This window comes from Chlorocebus sabaeus, chromosome 15 (assembly GCF_047675955.1).
Source record: "Chlorocebus sabaeus isolate Y175 chromosome 15, mChlSab1.0.hap1, whole genome shotgun sequence".
Lineage (NCBI taxonomy): Eukaryota > Metazoa > Chordata > Mammalia > Primates > Cercopithecidae > Chlorocebus > Chlorocebus sabaeus.
In genome coordinates, this window is record NC_132918.1 from 82,424,784 (window position 1) to 82,444,425 (window position 19,642).

A 19,642-nucleotide genomic window follows, 5' to 3' on the forward strand; every position below is an offset into this window, starting at 1 on the left:
AAATGGCAGAATTTTCTTCTTTGTAAAGGCTGAATAATATTCCATTGTGTGTGTGTGTATGTGTGTGTGTGTATGTGTGTGTGTATGTGTGTGTGTGTACATCATTCATCAACAGACACTTAGCTTGTTTCCATATCTTGCTATTGTGAATAATGCTGCAATCAACAAGAGGGTGCAGATATTTGAGATATTAATTTTGTTTCCTTCGACTATGTACCCCAAAGTGGATTACCTGGATTGTATGCTAGTTCTATCTCTAATTCTTTGAGGAATCTTCATACCATTTTCAATAATGGCTGTATAAATTTACATTCCCACCAACTGTGTACGAGAGTTCCCTTTTCTCCACATGCTCGTCAACACTTGTTATTTTTTAAGCCATTCTAACAGCCATTCTAATATCTCATCACAGTTTTGATTTGAATTTTCTTGACGATTAATGATGTTGAGCACTTTTCAATATACATGTTGGCCATTTCTATGTGCTCTTTGGAAAATGTTTATTCAGGTTCTTTGCCCATTTTTCAGTCACGTCATTTTGTTGTTGTTTTTCTATTGAGTTTTATGAGTTTCTTATATGTATATTTTGCAATATTAACTCCTTATCAGATACATGATTTACAAATATTTTCTTCTCTGTCAGTTGCCTTTTTATTTTGTGGATTGTTTCCTTTGTTGTGCAGAAGCTTTTCAGTTTGATGTAGTCCCACCTTTTTATTTTTGTTTTTGTTGTCTGTGCTTTCGGTATCAATCATATCCAAAATATTATTGCCAAGGCCAATGCCAAGGAACTTTCCCTGTGTGTTTTCTGTTGGGAGATTTACAGTTTCAGATCTTACATTTGTGTTTAATCCACTTCAAGTTTCACATATGTTATAAGATAAGGGTCCAATTTCGTTCTTTTACATGAGGATATACAGTTTTCTCAATACCATTTATTGACAAGCCTATGCTTTCCCTATTGTGAACTCTTGCCATCCTTGCCGAAGATTGACTGTATATGCCTGGGTTTATTTCTGGGTTTTCTATTCAGTTTCATTGGTCTATCTGTCTGTGTTTATGCCAGTACCATGCTGTTTTGATCACTATAGCTTTAATTGTTTACTTTTATTATAGTTTGAAGTCAGGAAGTGTGATGCCTCTAGCTTTATTCTTTTTTCTCAAGATTGCTTTGGATATTTGTGGGTCTTTTATGGATCCCTATGAATTTCAGAATTGTTTGTTCTATTTCTGTGAATAATGCCATTGGAATTTTGATAGGAATTGGATTAAATCTTTAGATCAATTTGGTTAGCATGGGCATTTTAACAATATTAATTCTTCCAATCCATGAACATGAGACATCTATTTGTTTATGTCTTCAATTTCTTTGTTGATGTCTTGTAGTTTTTAGTTCGTAGAACTTTCCCTTCCTTGGTTAAATTTATTCTTAAGTAAAGTCATGTGCTGTATAACAGTATTTCAATTAATGATGGATTGCATATACAATTTCCTATCAGCTACTGGTGTCTTAGCCATCTTAGCATTGCAGTGCAACACATTAACTTTTCTATGATTAAAGATGCTTAGATACACCTTGTGTTACAATTGCCTATAGTATTCAGTACAGTAACATGCTGTTTAGTTTTGTATCCCAGGGGCAATAGGCTATACCATATAGCCTAGGTGTGTAGTAGGTTGTACTATTAAGGTTTGTCTAAATATACTCCATGATGTTTGCACAATGACAAAATCACTTAACACATTTCTCAGAACATATCCCTGTCATTAAGCACCATATGACTGTATTTTAATACTTTTATGGGATTGTAAATGGAATTTTCTCAGTTTCTTTGGTTTTTTTTTTTTTTTTTTTTTTTTTTTTTTTTTTTTTGTGAGATGGAGTTTTACTCTGCCATCCAGGCTGGAGTGCAGTGGCAATCGCGGCTCACTGTAGCCTCTGCCTCCTGGGTTCAAGTGATTCTTCTGCCTCAGCCTCCCAAAGTAGCTGGGACTACAGGCACCCACTGCCATGTCCAGCTAATTTTTTTGTGTTTTTAGTAGAGGCGGGGTTTCACCATGTTGACCAGCCTGGTCTCAAACTCCTGGCCTCAGGTGATCTACCTGCCTCAGCTCTCAATGTGCTGGGATTACAGGCATGAGCCACTGTGTCTGGACTCTCAGTGTTTTTTTTTTTATTTTTTACTTATTTTATTTTATTTTTTTGTGGGGGGGGGGTGGTGACGGGGTTGGCTGTTTTTTGTTAATGTATAGAAATGCTACCGATCTTTGTATGTTGACTTTATATTCTGAAACTTCAGTGAATTTGTTTATCAATTTAAACTGTTTTAATGGCGTTTTTAGAGCTTTCTGTATATAAAATCATATCTCTGTAAACAGAGACAATTTAACTTCTTTCTTTCTGAATGGGATGTCCTTTATTTTTATGTCTTTTTCTAATTGCACTGGCTAGGATTTCCAGTACTGTGCTGAATACAAGTGGCCAGAGTGGGCACTCTTGTCTTACTCCTTATCTTAGAGAAAAAGCTTTCACCTTTTCACAATTGAGTATAATGTTAGTTGCGGGCTTGTTATATATGGTCTTCACTGTGTTGAAGTATGTTTCTTTTATATTTAATTTCTTGAGAGTTTTTTTTAATCATGAAAGGATGCTGAATTTTGTCAAATGCTTTTGCTACATCCGTTGAGATGATGATACAGTTTTTCTTCCTGATTTTGCTAATGTAGTATATCATATTTACTGATTTGCATATGTTAAACCATCATTGCATCCTGGGGGTAAATCCCACTTCATCATGATTAATGATTTTTCAGATATGCTGTTGAATTCAGTTTACTTTATTTATTTTATTATATTTTCTCATTTATGTTTATCTAGGGTATTTTCCTGTCATTTTCCTTTCTTGTAGTATCCTTGTCTGGCTTTTGTATGAGGGTAATGCTGACTTCATAAAATGAATTAGGAAGTTTTCTCTCCTCTTCATCTTTTTTTTTTTTTTTTTTGGAAGAGTTTGAGTAGGATTGGTTTTAGTTCTTCTTTAAATGTTTGTTGGAATTCACCCATGAAACCATCTGGTCTTGAGCTTTTCTTTGTTGGGAAGTTTTTCATTACTCACTCAGTCTCCTTACTCATTATTGGACTGTTCAGATTTTCTATTTCTTCATGGTAGGTTGTATGTTTTTAGGGATTTATCCACTTATTCCAGATTACTCAATTTGTTGACATAAAATATATTCTTTGTGTTTCTATGGTATCACTTGTAATGTCTTCTTTTTCATTTATAGTTTTATTTATTTTAGTTTTCTCTTTATTTTTTTCTTGGATAGTCCAGCTAAGAGTTTGTTAATTTTATCTTTTTTTTTTTAAAAAAAAACTCTTAGTTTTGTTGTTTTTTATATTGTCTTTCTAGTCTCTGTTGCATGTATTCAGAAGTAACATTTAGTTTCTGCTGTTAACATTGGGCTTAGTTTGTTCTTTTTTTCTACTACCTTGAGGCAGGTTAGTTAGGTTGTTTATTTGAGACCTTTCTTTTTTCTTAATGTTGACACTTATTACTATAAACTTCCCTCTCAGGACCACTTTTGTTGAAGTCCACACATTTTGCTATGTGTGTTTCTATTTTCATTACTCTCAAGACACTTTTGGATATCTTCTTTGATCCACTGGTTGTTCAGGAGTGTTTTGTTTAATTTCCAAGTTAGAATTTGAAACAGAAATTATTTATAAAATAGGCATTTGTTACTGAGCATGTTTTGGTCTTCAGTTAAATTCTTTTTAACTTCTGGCTCCATGGTGTAATGGTTCTGGAATTAGCAACAATAAAACATTAGTTACATTGGTGAGTAATGGTTTTATTTAAAATAGAATTAAAATGTCAACCCAGTAGTGCTGAGAACTAAATGTAAACTCTCTAAGTGGCTAGCCTTGTGAATGTCAGAGGCCATAGCCACTACTAATAGCAATCAGGTTGGTGTTTGAGACTCGTGAAGCAACCTGCATTTTAACTTACTATTTTATCTGAACCTCAAAATCTTTTGGGGAACACTTACCGTAACTTCTTCTACTGGTAAAAAATCCTAAAGCTCAGAAAAGTTAATTTGCTGGAAGTCATACAGCTTGTAGGCAGTGACAGAGCCCAGGAGGTTATAAAGCAACCTAGTGGATAGAGCAAGAGTCTGATTCCAGGCCTCAGGCAGTTTGGGTGTCTGTGTAACTCAGGTACTGGTATGACATACAGTCGCTATGTATGAATGGGGAATAATGCCTACTTCATGAAGACGTAGTGTGTAAGCTGCTTAGTGTAGAGTCAGCCATTGACTTGAATGCTTCATGAATGTTAGCCATTTTTTTTCATCATCCACGTAACTTTCCACTAGATCACCTGTGTGTTGACAAACACAACCACAGGCAACCTTCAACTTATCTAGTTTCCCACATTACCCAGGAGCATCGCCCCCACACCGGAATTGACTAAATTTGGTCAATTCTCCCCTCTTAGCTTGTTTGTTCTAGGCTTTGGGGAAATTCCCTCACTCCTCCTTTTCCTTCCCTCTGCTTTTGCAGCCAGCACTTCAGCCTGAGCCCTTCTCCCTTTTCTGAACTTGAGTCCCAGCCTCCTGGCTCTGGAGTAGCAGGGGTGCAGGTGGGGAGGGGGTGGGGTTTATAGAGAGCAGGGTTTTGTTGTAGGTAGGAAGGGAGAAATAAGAGGAGGAGCAGGAGCCATTTCTCCCTCTACGCTTTATCTTGAAGGAATGATACCTGCTCTGATCTCCCAGACCCAAGGCCATGCCATTTCTCTCCCAGGCCATGCCATCTCTCTCTCTCCCCAGGCCATGCCATCTCTCTCTCTCTCTCCTGAGCCATGCCATCTCTCTCTCTCTCTCCCCTAGACCATGCTATCTCTCTCTCTCCCATGCCATGCCATCTCTCTCTCTCTTTCTTCCAGGTCAAGCCATTTCTCTCTCTCTTCTGGACCATGCCATCTCTATCTTCCAGGCCATGCCATCTCTATCTTCCAGGCCATGCCATCTCTCTCTCTCTCCCAGGCCATGCCATCTTTCTTCCAGGCCATGTCATCTCTCTCTCTTGCAGGTCATGCCATCTCTCTCTCTCTCTCTCTCCCCCAGGCCATGCCATCTTTCTTCCAGGCCATGTTATCTCTCTCTCTCTTGCAGGCCATGCCATCTCTCTCTCTTTATCCCAGGCCATGCCATCTCTTGTCCAGGCCATTCCATCCCTCTCTCTCACAGACCATGCCATCTCTCTCTCACCCAGGCTATGCTATCTCTCTCTCTCCCAGGTCATGCCCTCTCTCTGTCTCCCAGGCTTGGATCTGCAGCTCCCTTGCTAGAACCTGCTTCACTCCTCTTCTCCTAGTTGTAACATCTTACATACCCATGGTACAACCATCAGGAGCTCTTGGTGTGTTTAGTTATACCTTTTATTTTGAGTTAGTTGTGGATTTGTATTCAGTTAAAAAAAATAACACAAAGATTTCCCATGCATTCTTTATGCAGTTTTTCCCAATGGGAACATCTTATCCAGAACTTTTATATTGACGTATTTTTGTTTTATTCTTCAGCTTTATTCATTCAGGAGAAAGTTCTCAGATCTATTCTGAGGGGACAGAGAAGACAGAACATTTTTAAAAATTATAATGATTTTTTTTTTTCCCCCAGGCAGGAAAGGTGAGCATCTGCTTTACCTAGATTCATGGTTGCTTCTCCAGGGACCATCCACGCCCTCAACAGAAACCTCTGGCTGAAAGCTTCTACAGGTGCTGTCCGAAGAGAACTGCACAGGCAGGAGGCAGGAAGAGAGCAGGTGCAGTGCTGAAGGCACTTAAAATCCTCCTGAAACCTTGCACTTGGGCATGATCTTGGAGTCCGACAACTCAATTCTTCATCTGATGCTTGAGTCTCAACCTCTGCGGAACACTTCCAGTGCTAGGAACTCACCTCTATCTAAAAGCTTTGCTTACTTGGAATGCCAGAAAGTTCTTTCACTAGGCATGAGAGCAGGACTGTGTTTTCTTGTTCACTGTTGTATTCCTACTGCTAGCACAGCCTTTCCCAACACAGTGCTTAACTAGTATTAGTTGAGTGAAGGGATGAATGAATGAACTAATGATCAGCCCTGTCTGAGAGGTTGGAAGCATGTTCTCCCCGTGAAGGAAGGGGTGGAGGCTGCCTGGGACGCTGAGGTCATGACTGAGGCCAACCTGTCAGGGACAGAGCCAAGCCTACATGTGGGTGCCTTGCAGAGCATAGGGGCCCTTGGAACTTGAGAGGGATAGAAATGCTCCAGGGTAGGAAGCCACTGAGGTTGGGGATGTGACAACTCCTTCAAGTGTTCTAAGTGCCAGGGCCAAGTGGCAGCCTTTGTCCACAGTCCTGACTTAACTACATTCCTGGGTAAGTAGAGGGAAATTTAATCCATGTGTTCCCCAGTTATTTACACAACTCTGAGCAAGATGCTACCATTGTGTAAGAGCCATTTGACGTCGGTGGCACTGCTTTCTTTTTTCCATTCTGAGAAGAGTCCTTGAAGAAAAGCCAGCTCCTTCATCTCTGAAGAAGGGTGGGGCAAGAGCCCAGGGAACTATCATCTGGACCTGGCAGGGCTCTGCAGCTTCTGGGGAGACTGTTTTCAGTGAGATTCAGAGAGGAGGCTAAGGAGAGGGGTTAGCACAGGAGCACCAGTGGGCTGCTGCCGAGCCCTGTGCCCACGTGGGCTCTGCCAACTGCTGCCAGCAGGAGCTTGGTGGAGGGAGGATGTAGAAGCAGCTGGGAGATGCAGTGGGAAGATGGGGTCTTCCAGGAAGGGAAGGTCTTGCATTCTGTGATAACCTTGGGAAGGTTACTTTCTCTCCATAAGCCTCAGTTTCCCCTTCTGCAAAGCATGAGGGTGTACCCGGTTCTGCAATCTTTATGTGTTCCAACAGCCTATTTATTCTAGGACTCTTTTTCTGTGTCTTATTGTGAATATTATCTGGCACTCCCCAGACAAATGTCGTTTAAAAAATATTTTTACCATAATCCTCAGTAAGAAATACATTTTACACAGTAGCCTACTTTATATAACTGAAGCAAAGTTTTCATAAATTAATATGCTTTCTATGGGGATAGACATAAAGATTGATGGAATAGAAGAGAGAATGCACAAATAAATCTGTACACTTATGGTCAATTGATTTCTAACAAGGGTGCCCAAGTAACTCAATGGGGGAAAGATGGTCTTTTAAAATAGCAGTGGGACAACTGGTTATCCAGATGCAAAAATAAATATATACACATATACATAAATACATAAACTTAGAGTCTTACTTCACATGATACACAAAAAAATTGATTAGTAAATGGATCACAGACAGAAATGCAAGAGTGAAAAAAATAAGGAGTGATTATACCTCTACACGTAAGGAATAGGATCATCTTCACAGACATTATGCTAAGTGAAAGAAGCTAATCACGAAAGCCTAAAGGTTTTATGATTCCATTTATAGGGAATCTCTAGAAAAAGCAAAAATAATAGAGACAGAAAGTAGATCAGAGATTCGCTGAGGCTGTGGGACTGTACATAGGCAGGAGGGGACTTTGCGGTCAGACAATGGACGTGTTCTAGAACTGTGATGGTGCTTACACCGTGGTACAGATTTACTAAAACTCATCAAACAATACACTTATCAAGGATGGACTTCATGGTTTATAAATCACAACTCAAATAAATAAGATGACTAATACAATTAAACCTAAAGAATGCAGATGATAAATTATTTGTTCATTTTTTAAAATGTAGGTTCTCTGGGTATGACGAGTTAGTTCCAACCTACCTCTTACTACTTTCTTCATCTCTCTTCATAACATCCACGGCACCATTACACATAGCTATTGCTTATCAATGACTATTCACTTGAAAATATTAAAAAGAATAGATACATACTGATCGAATTTATTTTGAAAACTGAATTCTTTTAAGAAAATGAGTTTTATAAGTCTAAGATCTTTCTACATTTTCATATCTAATACCAACAAATGCCACTGGTAAATCATAATTAGCCACAGATTCAAGCACATAAGTTTGTCATACCCACTACAGGCCCAATCTAACGGTTCTAAATGCTTGTGAAGCACAAGGAAAAAAGTTCTATCTCTCTGTAGGAGTTTAGGATGGAACCAGTCACTCCCAAACCAACTGATGACTAGTTTCCTACGCACTTCAGTGGTTTCAAACCTAACTGATCATCTGAATAATTCACTGGCCTCTCACCCCCTGCCCAGACCTAAACAATTGGAATTTCTGTGGGGTTACTTCCTAAAAAGTTTTTCCAGGCCAGGCGTGGTGGCTCGTGCCTGTAATCCCAGCACTTTGGGAGGCCGAGGCAGGGAAATCATTTGAGGTCAGGAGTTCAAGATCAGCCTGGTCAACATGGCGAAACCCCATCTCTACTAAAAATACAAAAATTAGCCAGGCGTGGTGGCGTGCACCTGTAATCCTAGCTACCGGGGAGGTTGAGGCACGAGAATTGCTTGAACCCGGGAGACGGAGGTTGAAGTGAGCTGAGATGGTGCCACTGCACTCCAGCTTGGGTGACAGAACAAGACTTCATCTCAAAAAAAAAAAAAAAAAAAAAAAAAAAAAATTCCAGGTAGTCGGGGAGGTTTATGAGCCTCATTTGTAGCCACATCCTTTGGTATGGTCAGTTCTGAGATAGATCATAGAGAACCGGTTTCCAATTATAGCTTAAATAGCAAGGTTTGCAAATAAAGGACATTAGAATATTATAAAGCACAGTATAGATTAAGTTGCCTCAACAATCACACCATCCACTACTTCTTGTCTTTGCATCTTTAGAAAGAAATGGTATAATAGTTAGTAGGCTAGAATTCTGCAAACCCCTGAGAACCCACATTGATAACCTCAAATTCTTAGCTTTTCAAAGCCTCCTAAGCCTTTTTAGTCAAATGGAGATATCACCAATTAATTTTTTTATGTTGTCATTTGCTATTAGATCAAGTCATTCTCCTGTGTTTGCACAAGCTAATTTAAAAACCAACTGCAGAATTTCCACTTACACTACTGAAGCCAGTTTGTAGCTCTTCACTCTAGCTTGTATATATCTTTTTGAATCTTCAGTTATCTAATGAACTCATCAGTTCTCCCAGATTTATAGTATCTCAAATTTTACCAAACGAGCTTTTGTATTCAGGACATTTATTTTCATTGCGTCTACCTTTAATCAACCTTGAACCTATTTTCGCTCACACTTTCCTCTTGCTTCTAGCCACCTGCCTCAGGAGGGAAGGGGCCCTCCTCCTTGGTCCTCAGGAGTCTCCCATCTCCAATGATGCCAACTCTGTCTTGTATCCACTGCTTGTGACTCTACGCCTACTCATCTTCCACAGCTTAGACCGATATTCAAATCTCTTCCATCCGAAAAACAAAATTCTTCTTTGGCACAAAATTTCCCTTCCCATTCAGCCTTCATCTTCTTTCTCATTTTCTTTCCCAGTCAAGTTTCTGGAGAGAGGAATGTTTCCTGAGTTCTCTTTATTTCTCTTCTCCAATTAGCTCCTCCTCTCTATTATCCGCTTCTGCCCTCATTGTTCCAATAAAGCCGCTGCCAGCTGGAGCCATTAGAGACCCTCTGAGTGGCCACAGCCAATCAACGCGTTTTCTGTTCATACCTACTTTAACTTTCCTGTTGAGTATGTTTTTGTGAATGATTGTCTCCTTGAAACAATCTTCCTTTAGTTTTTCGCACATTGTCTGTTCTCCTTTCTCCTTCCTACACCCTGGACTGCCTCCCTTCAGCTGTTATCTCAAGGCACTCTTTCCCTTTCATTTCTTGCAAATTGCCTCTGTCTTTGACTGCTTCCTCCTCTCATTCTCCTCCAGTGACTCTTCAGGTATGGCTCTGGAATCTTTTGCGTCAGAAACACCCAAGGAGATTTCTGCTTGCTAAAGGTATGACCGGAGTGTTAGTCCAGACCTACTGTATAGAGTCTCTGGATGTGGGTAGGAACGTGCATTATAAGTTGTCTCTCCTGGAGATTCTGACACTTTCCCTGGACCACACTTTCCTGCCCTCCTCCACCCCCACCCTGACAGGGTCTTGCTCTGTCACCCAGGCAGGAGTGCAGTGGTGTGATCACAGCTCAGTGCAGTTTTCATCTTCTGGACTCAAGTGATCCTCCCAACTCAGCCTCCCAAGTACCTGAGACTACAGGCGTGCACCACCACACTTTGCTAATTTCTAAATTTTTGTAGAGATGAGGCTTTGCTATTTTGCCCAGGCTGTGGGCCATCCTTTGTGTGTGTGTGTGTGTGTGTGAGAGAGAGAGAGACAGAGAGACAGACAGGGTCTCACTTTGTTGTCCAGGTTGGAGTACTGTGCCGGGATCTCAGCTCACTGCAACTTCCGCCTTCCGGGTTCAAATGATTCTTGTATCTTAGCCTGCTGAGTAGGTGGGATTACAGACGTGCACCATTTTTGTGTTTTTAGTAGAGACAGAGTTTCACAATGTTGCTGAGGTTGGTCTCAAACTCATGGCCTCAAGTGATCCACCCTGCTTGGTCTCCCAAAGTGTTGGGATTACAGGCACGAGCCACAGGGCCCAGCCTGTGGGCCATACTTTTCAATGTTTCCCAGTTTATCCTCCCCACTGCTGCCTTGACCCCATCCCATTGCTCTCCTCCTTAAAATCCTTCATGGGCTCTCTTCCCTACAAACAGACGCTAAGCTCCGTATCCTGGCATAAAAGACCTTTGGTGATTTGGCCCCTGTGCAGCTCTTGGGTTGCCCCCAACTCTCAAATCTACTCTGTGCTCTGGAGATATCCTTAACACACCGGCTTGCCCCCACTCTGAGCCTGGCAGTTCCTGCTGCCAAAATGCCCTCCATCAAGTGTCACTTGCACCCACCTTCAAATCTCAGAATGGGGAAGAGCTCCTGAACGAGAGGAAAGGCCTAAGCCCCAGTGTTGGCTCTGCCATTGATAAGTCACATGACACATTGATTATACAGTGCTTGAGCCCAAACTCATATGTAAGCAAAGAGAGGACTTTAAACTGATTTCAGTTTTGGAACACTTAAAAAAATCAGAAATACAAACTTGGTACAAATGCGTTGTGAAAGGTGCAGTAACAAGTCGCAGCCACCAGATAGCACTAGAGGATCTCATTCAGCACAAGCGCGGGGCTTTGTCTCCGTGACTTAAACTTCATTCTGGGGGTGGTCCGCTCGAATTTGGGACTGATGGGTGCCATCAGCTCCATGCCTAATCTTTATGTAAGACTATCATGAGACAGAGGAGCAGAATTTGTCACTTAAAAACCTCACTTTGTGGGAGGCAATGAAACTAGTCGTTAGTTGTCTTTAAATGCACAAATTTAAAAAGCAGCACTTCCCATGCTGGCTGGTGCATTTTGAAGGCTGTCCCAGTACTCCCACCCTACAGCTCATTTTTGGACCTCATATGCCGGACACATGGAGGGAGTTGTTTTGTTCGGGTTCTAGTGGAACCATCTGTACATTCCTCACTGTCTGTGGGGAGCAGGAATTGATCCCAGGAAATGACCTCGGCTGCCTTGGGAAAGATGGACCTCCCGTCCCTGGGGCTGTGAGCAAATCTGGGTAGTTGACGGGCTGAAGAGGTAATTCTAGACCCTTCTGTGGCTGGGTTTGAATTTGAGATCCCTCTGAGGATCCGATGAAAGTCATGGACAATCCTCTCCAGAATACTCGTAATATGCAGATTATTTCAGCTGCTTCGCAGACTTTTTGTCTAGGGACCCAGGCTATGGACTATTTAGGGTTCCTCTCAGCGTTAAGAACCCAATGTCTTATAGTTGTCCTTCATAACGAGCGATGCACATTAGTAGCTTTCTTATTTGTAGTAAGACTAAACTCTTGGTTATTTCCTCTGGAGAAGAAGTGGGGGTGATGAATCTCACTATTTAGGAATACCTCAATAGCGGATCATCCATCAGATCTGGGGTTTCCTATGAGCACTTGAGCCCCTTAGAGAGGGTGCATTCTGAAACTCTCCTGCAGGGGAGGCTAAAGAGCCACACATATCCCCAGTGAGTGCCTGCTCCCTGGGGATGTGTCCTGGCCACGCGGGGAGGAAGTGAAGCTTCTTGCCATGTCGGTATCCACCTCTCAGTCCTGAGCTTTCTTTGTAAATCTTTCTGTGTTCTGGGAAGCTCCAGGGACTCTGCCTGCTTTTCTCTGCACTATACAGCTTCTCCACATGCCCCTACCTTTGGAGTTCTTTGCATCCTGCAGCTTGTGACCTAGAAGCCTCATAAGACAAAACAGCTAGCAATGACCTTGGGATTAGGATTCTCAGTCTGGTCTTGGCTCTGCCATTTATTACCTGTGGGACTCTCGGCCTCAGTTATAAAATAGGAATAATCACTACTATTTCTTATCTTATTGGATTCTTTTATTTTTATTTAACAAATACGCACTGAGCGCAGTTACGTGCCACTCCCTGCCCTAAGCACGGTGGATACAATGAATGGGACAGACATGATTCTCTGTCTTGATGAAGCCGACAGTGCAGGATAGTTTGAGAATCAAATCAGCAAGTATCTGAACACCTTCTGTTAACTGCAGAGTGCTCTACTCACACACTCTTCCTATTGCTTTTGCTTCATAACAATAACCTTGATATAGAGAGCAGCGAATCATTTGAAAACTTGTTGTAACACAGCTCCCTTCTGAGAATGCAGCAGTGCCCTTGTGACATGGTGGGTGCGAGCTCTCCTGGGGGTCACAGGGTAGAGCCCCTGACTCTCTCCCAGCCTTGACTGAACTCATGGGGTCTCCTGGGCTCTGGCAACAGCCATGCTTTCACCTTGTATGCATTCTTTCCCTACAATGCCCTGAGCCTTCCAGGAAAATTGATTCACCCAAACAAGCAGGTCAAGATTTCCATTTGATCTTATTGCTTCATGTGGTCCTAAATTCCCATAGCCATAGTGGCATGTAGAAAGTAAATTAGTATTAGTAACGGGGAGCTGGGAGGCCCTCAGTTCCCATTTCCCACTCTTATCCCCTTTTCCTCTCCAGGTCCGCAGGCTGGGTCAGGTTCTGTGTCTGGATGAGGAGCTATCAGTGGATGGGCTACAGATGAGCGGCAGTGGCCCAGTGGTTCTAACTGCGCACAGGACTTCAGGCAAGAAAATGGGGCTCTTTCTTATCCCAAGGGTTCAGAAATATAAAATGTTGTCTCTAACCTCTTCCCAGTACTCCTCCCAGTTACAGAAATACCTGCCCCTCTTACTGGGTGGCTTTAAATGGACATAGAGGCTTTCAGGCAAGACTTGTACATTGAGGGTCTGTGTTCACTTGGGAGAGGCTGTGTGTGTGTGGAGGTCACTAAAATCTGCATTTTTATTGAAGAACATGTCAGACTTGAGCTATTTCTGTTCTGTGAATATCATTCAGAAAACTAATTTTTCAGGACAGAGTGAAAAAGGCAGGGAAAGGAGGAATTAATGATTAGGGATTTTGAATTATTCTCTCTTGTTTCTGAGAAAATTGAAAAATACCCGTCAGTTCTGCATTAAAGAAGACATGTGGCTCACGCCTGTAATCCCAGCACTCTGGGAGACTGAGGCAGTAGAATACCTGAGGTCAGGAGTTCGAGACTAGACTGGGCAACATGGTAAAACCCTGTCTCTACTAAAAATAAAAAAAAAAAAAAATAGCTGGGCATGGTGGTGCACGCCTGTGATCCCAGCTATTCAGGAGGCTGAGGCAGGAGAATCTTTTGAACCCAGGAGGCAGAGGTTGTGGTGAGCCGAGATCATGCTACTGTACTCCAGCCTCGGCAACAGAGCAAGATTCTGTCCCAAAAAAAAAAAAAAAAAAAAAAAAAAAAAAAAAAAAAAAAAAAAAAGACGTGAAATGTTCACGAACAAAAAAATTTAAGGCAACTGCAAGAACACATTCTCTGAACATCAACAGTGTCCTGGAGGTGGAGTGAGGTGCTCTGAGGGCTCCCTCTAACTCAGCTGAGGGCAACTCTGTCCTTCCAGATGCTCGGCCCTAAAGCTGTGCTGGTGTTTCTGACCCCTCTTTCTCTCTCATGCCACACATCACACATCCGGCCAGCCAGGAAATCCTACTTACTGACTCCCTTTTTCAAGACATATCTAGTACCCACCCACTTGTCACATCTTCTACTGTCACTGTTGTGATCTGAGCTGTCATCGCTTCTCTCCAGGATGATTGCAGTGGCCTCCTAGCTGGTCTCCCTACTTCTACCCTACACTCTGTTTTAAAAGCCACAGCCAGAGTCATCCTGTAAAGCAGAAGTCACATGGATTGATTAAGTCAGTCCCCTTGTAAGCCCTTCTATTAAAAACAAATTTTAAACGATTCGTATTTTCTACTGATCACTGGAATATCCTGAGAGGCTGTGCAGAGCCTGCTTGTTCTTTGTTTAGTAGCATTAACCGTTACCAGCTCTTTGGCTGAGTTTAAATTCTTAAAGACAGAAAATTTCTGGAAATGAGGTAATAGCAGAAATAGGTTGAGGTTTCTTCAAAGTTGTTAATTTTTACTTCCTGCTAGCTAAATTGGGCCCGTGGTTCTCCTGAGAAACCCAGAGCAGTGATTTTAGCAGAGCTCTGCCAGGGTTAGGTCCAAGGGATCCATTCAAGTCTGGCATGAGAGATCGATTGGGGAAAAACCAAAGAGCCCATGCAAAGTCTACTGGAAATAAATGAGTCTTGGATGAGCTTCATTAATCTGCAAACGTTCCCTGCGTTTTCCTCCTCACTCATGGTCTTTTCCTTCAAGGGGTTCTTTGCCAACCAAGTTCCCAGATCTCTATAATGCAAATGTGATCTGAACAATGGGTGGTAACATTGATGATAGCAAATAATTATGAAGCACTGTTTTGGTGCCAGGCACAATTTTAAAATTTTATATCCATTCGTTTATTCACTCATCTAACAAATCAATTTTGAGTATGTCAATCCAAAAGCATCTCAGACGGGTCTCTATCAATTTAGAAAGTTTATTTTGCCGAGGTTAAGGACGCATCTGTGACACAGCCTCAGGAGGTCCTAATGACATGTGCCCAATGGTTGCTGGGACACAGCTTGGTTTTATGCATTTTAGGGAGACATGAGACATGTAAGATACACATTGGTTCTGTCTGGAAAGGTGGGACAACTCAAAATGGGGGCTTCTAGGTCATAGGTAGATAAAAGACCAAAGGTCGCATTCTTTTGGGTCTTTGATCAGCCTTTCACCAAAGACACAATTTACATATAAGAGGGGGTAGAGGAGGAATAGTCTTTTATGCCTTAGTCTAACTCAGTGAATCCGCATTTTTACATAAACAATAGGGCAGAGGAAGCAACTGGGTATGCATTTATCTCAGGTGAGCAGAGGAATGACCTTGATTCTGTCTGTCCTTTGTCCCGCACCTGTGAAGATAAGCTATCAGTTTAAGTTGCCAGGGTGAAATTCAACAGAACTGGTTTAGGGCAAAGATCTTCAGGCCCACAAGGAATTTCCTTGCAGGTAAATTGTGAGGGAGGTATACAGTTTTTAAAAAAAATCTTTGCAGCTATCTTATTTAGGATTAAAATAGGAGGCAGGTTTGCCTGACGCAGTTCCCAGCTTGACTTTTGCCTTTCACTTAGTGATTTGGGGGTCCTGACATGTATTTTCTTTTCACAAGCACTTATTACATACATGAATAAACAAAACAGAAAAATAAATCCCAGCCCTCCAGAGCTTATAGTCTAGCACAGGGAGGTAGAACATATATGATAATCATATGAATAAGCAATCGAGACCATCCTGGCTTACACGGTGAAACCCCGTCTCTATTAAAATAGACAAAAAATTAGCCGGGTGTGGTGGCGGGTGCCTATAGTCTGAGCTACTCAGGAGGCTGAGGCAGGAGAATGACGTGAACCCTGGAGGCAGAGCTTGCAGTGAGCCAAGATTGTGCCACTGCAATCCAGCCTGGGCGACAGAGCAAGACTCCGTCTCAAAAAAAAAAAAAAGAAAGAAAGTTATCCCTGTGGGTAGCTGGAGGCACAGCGATCCAGGCAGAAGGACCAGCCAGTGCATGGACTCTAAGGGGAGAGCAACTTGGATGCTCTAGGGTCAGCAAGGAGTCCTGTGGCTGGAGTGGAGGCAGGAGGGGAATAAAAGGGATGAGGTCAGAGCTATAAGGGTGGGCAGAGGCCATGAAGGGCCTAAGGGGCCACTGTAAGGGTTTGGCTTTCTCTCCAAATCAAGTAAGATCAAGTAGGGAGCCACTGGAGGACTTTAAAAGTGAGCTGACTTAATGCGACTTGTGTTTCACAAGATTGTTCTGACTGCTGAGTTGAGACGGACTGTAGGGTGTGGAATCCTGAGAAGGTAAGGAAGCAACAATGAGGAAGGGGCACCAGGTGGGGGAGAATAATCTGTGGGTATAATGACATTATTTGGCAGGCACAATGACTTTATTCCACACATAGCCCCCTTCAGCAGGACCCTAAAAAACTTCCCTCCAGTCCCTGCATCTTTGCAGATAGTCCTTTTGTTATGCCCAGACCGTTTATTCCCCGAAGAAGACCACCAGAGTCCAGAGTCAAAGCTAAGCAGCAAGGATCTTTATTACAGGTTCAAACCTGGAACTCTCCCTCGCTCGCGAAACAAGACGGGCAGGAGAGCTCCCCCATTGAGCTCCGAGCAGTGTTATATAGTCTAAGAAAAGTGGGCATAGAATTATTATACAAATCAGATATATGATTGGCTAGTGTTTGAACAAGGCGATTTGGCTAACTATGATTGGTTCCCGCCATTTCTGATATTTCGGTTCAACCTTTGAGGCGGGAGAGCAGGTTTATGGCAGCAATAGTTTATCTTACTTAAAACACATCTTGTGACCTTGCCTCAGAACTTACAAAATTTCTGGTACGTGCAGAAAAACAGGTACTCACGAAATCTCTGGTATGTGCAAAACAAAATCTCTGGTATGTGCAAAACAAAATCTCTGGTACGTGCAGAAAAACAGGTACTCACAGAACTTACGAAATCTCTGGTATGTGCAAAGATTAGAGAGCAGAACAAAAGGGTGTAGCGGGGGGGGCGGGTACACATCTATCTTTGTGTCCTTTCATTTCCCCCTCACATAAGTAACTGGATGTCCAATCTTGGATTTCCAGAGTTTTATTATGTAGTCTCACTTTCTGGGTGCAGGAGAGGCTGGTGATGGCTACGGAGGACCATTAGTTGGATGGTATCAAACCTTTCTCTGACAAATTGTAAAATTTTATTTATCACACAAGGGCCTATAGTGAATAGAAGTAGTAAAGACATTAGGGGGCCTAAAAGGGGTGCCAGAAGGGAAAACATTGAAGAGCTCCACCAATTGTTAGCGGCTGTAGTGAATTGTTGCTTTTTCATTTCTAAGCTTAGTTTGTGTAGGCGTTGGACTCTTTCCTCAACTAACCCTGACTCATTTATATAGAAACAGCATTCTTCTCTGAGGAACATACAGGTACCTCCTTTCTCAGCCGTGAGTAAGTCTAAGGCTCTGCGGTTTTGAAGGGTGACTTGTGCTAGGGAGGTGAGCTGCCGCTGAAGGGAGGCTAGGGAATAGGCGGAGTCTTCCATAGCAACAGAGAATTGTTGTAACAGCTTGTCGTTTTCTATCATGGAGTGTTGTAGGGCCCCTCCTGCTAACCCCGCTGCGACGACAGAGGTGGTTAAGGATATTCCGGCAATTAGTGGTAGAAAAACTGCTCGTCTATGTTGCGCAGTTTCAGTTGGGGCAGTCCCTGCCCAGCCTATGAACTCTGCCGGAGTTAGCAGGGTCAGTCGGGGGACTAGTGTAACAGGGATGCACAACTGTCCATCAGAGATGCTTTTGGACAGAGTTTTTAACAGAGTCATATTACACCAGAAGAACACACCAGGGGGAGCATATATGGGGCTATTAGGGTATGTAGCCGATTGGTTGTAGAGGCTGTTGCTAAGTGCAGAATAACAGTAGGGATATTTCTCTTGGTATGGGTCATGGTACAGGGCCACATCGGGTATTGTGACTGTTGATGAATTAAAATCTGTATAGTTTGTGGGTGGGGAGGAAAGGGGAACAGCGGTTAATGGTGGTCTTCCTAAGGTTGCACACATAAAGCAAGAGGACAGATCGCCTAAACCGGTGAGGTTGGCGAATGCTAGCCCTTCTTGTAATAGGGTTAGCCAGGAGAAGGGCTGCAAGTCTTATGATAGCTTGGTTTCCTGTCTGTGGATTTGTGTATGGATTAAGGGTTGAATCTGGACTAGACTCCGCCACAAGTACAGGTGGCTACTAGGCCAGCTACTACTGGAATCGTAGTAGACGGCCCCTTGTTGGGGCGATGTCCACCGGGAGTGCCCTGGATCTGTTATTATCCAAGTGTATATGTTAGGAGTCCCTGTCGGGTAGCGAGTCCTGAGGAGGTTAGACTTTCTCGGGTATTCGTCCCATACCCTGGCTGAATGCATTTTACAATAGTGGTATGGGCAACCTGCATTCTGGTGCCACCAATAACTCTTACAATTATATTCAGTCTGATCATATTCAAAACAGATCATGGGTATCCCCGGTTGGGCAATTTGGAACTTAGTGAAATTGAGGTAAATTGGAGTATTGCACCCGGAAGGGGGGCAGTCTGCACTAGCTAGCAGTTTACCCGCCTGGGGGGTTTCCCCGGGGTGAGTTTTGTTCTCATAGAGCCAGAACCTCCAGACATAGGGATTAGATGGCGCAGTAGTGAGGAGAGTCAGATGCATAAGGCATAAAAGCATAGGTAAGCTAGACATAGTTACGGCTATGGGGATGACGGCGCAGGGTTAGCTTACGGGATTGTTCTTAGCTTTGTCTACAGTCCATGTAACCGGTGCTCCAGACGGCTCGAGAAGGTCGGATGATGGGTCCACTGGCTTGACGTGTGTATAGTGGATCCACAAAGCTATGCCTTTTACCTTGAGAGCAGTGGGAGTAGTTAGGAGTACTTGCAGTGGTCCTTTCCACCGGGGTTGAAGAGTTTCTTGCCGGTGGCGCTTGACTAGGACCCAGTCTCCCGGCTGGAACGGATGGGGCATCGGCGGAGGTCCTGTTTTGTACAGTTCTCGTAGTCTGGGCCAAATTTCCTGGTGAATTTTCTGTAAGGCTTGTAAGGAGAACAAGAGCTCAGAGACATTTTCAGTTTCAGGTTTGATTAAGTCATCTTTTAGACTGGGGACCGGGGGTGGGGGTCTGCCATACATGATTTCATATGGTGTGAGGCCCAGTCTGTAAGGAGTATTTCGGGCCCGGAACAGAGCGTAGGGGAGAAGTACTACCCAATTAGCGCCAGTCTCCATGGTCAATTTAGTTAAGGTCTCCTTTAGAGTCCGATTCATCCTTTTTACCTGTCCTGAGCTTTGGGGCCTATAAGCACAATGTAATTTCCAATTTGCCCCAAGAATGGAAGCCAAATCCTGACTTACCTTAGCAATGAAGGCTGGTCCATTGTCTGACCCTATTTGGACGGGAAAGCCATACCTGGGGAGGATTTCTTCCAAAATTTTCTTTGCTACAACCTGAGCAGTTTCTCTCTTAGTTGGGAACGCTTCTGTCCACTCTGAAA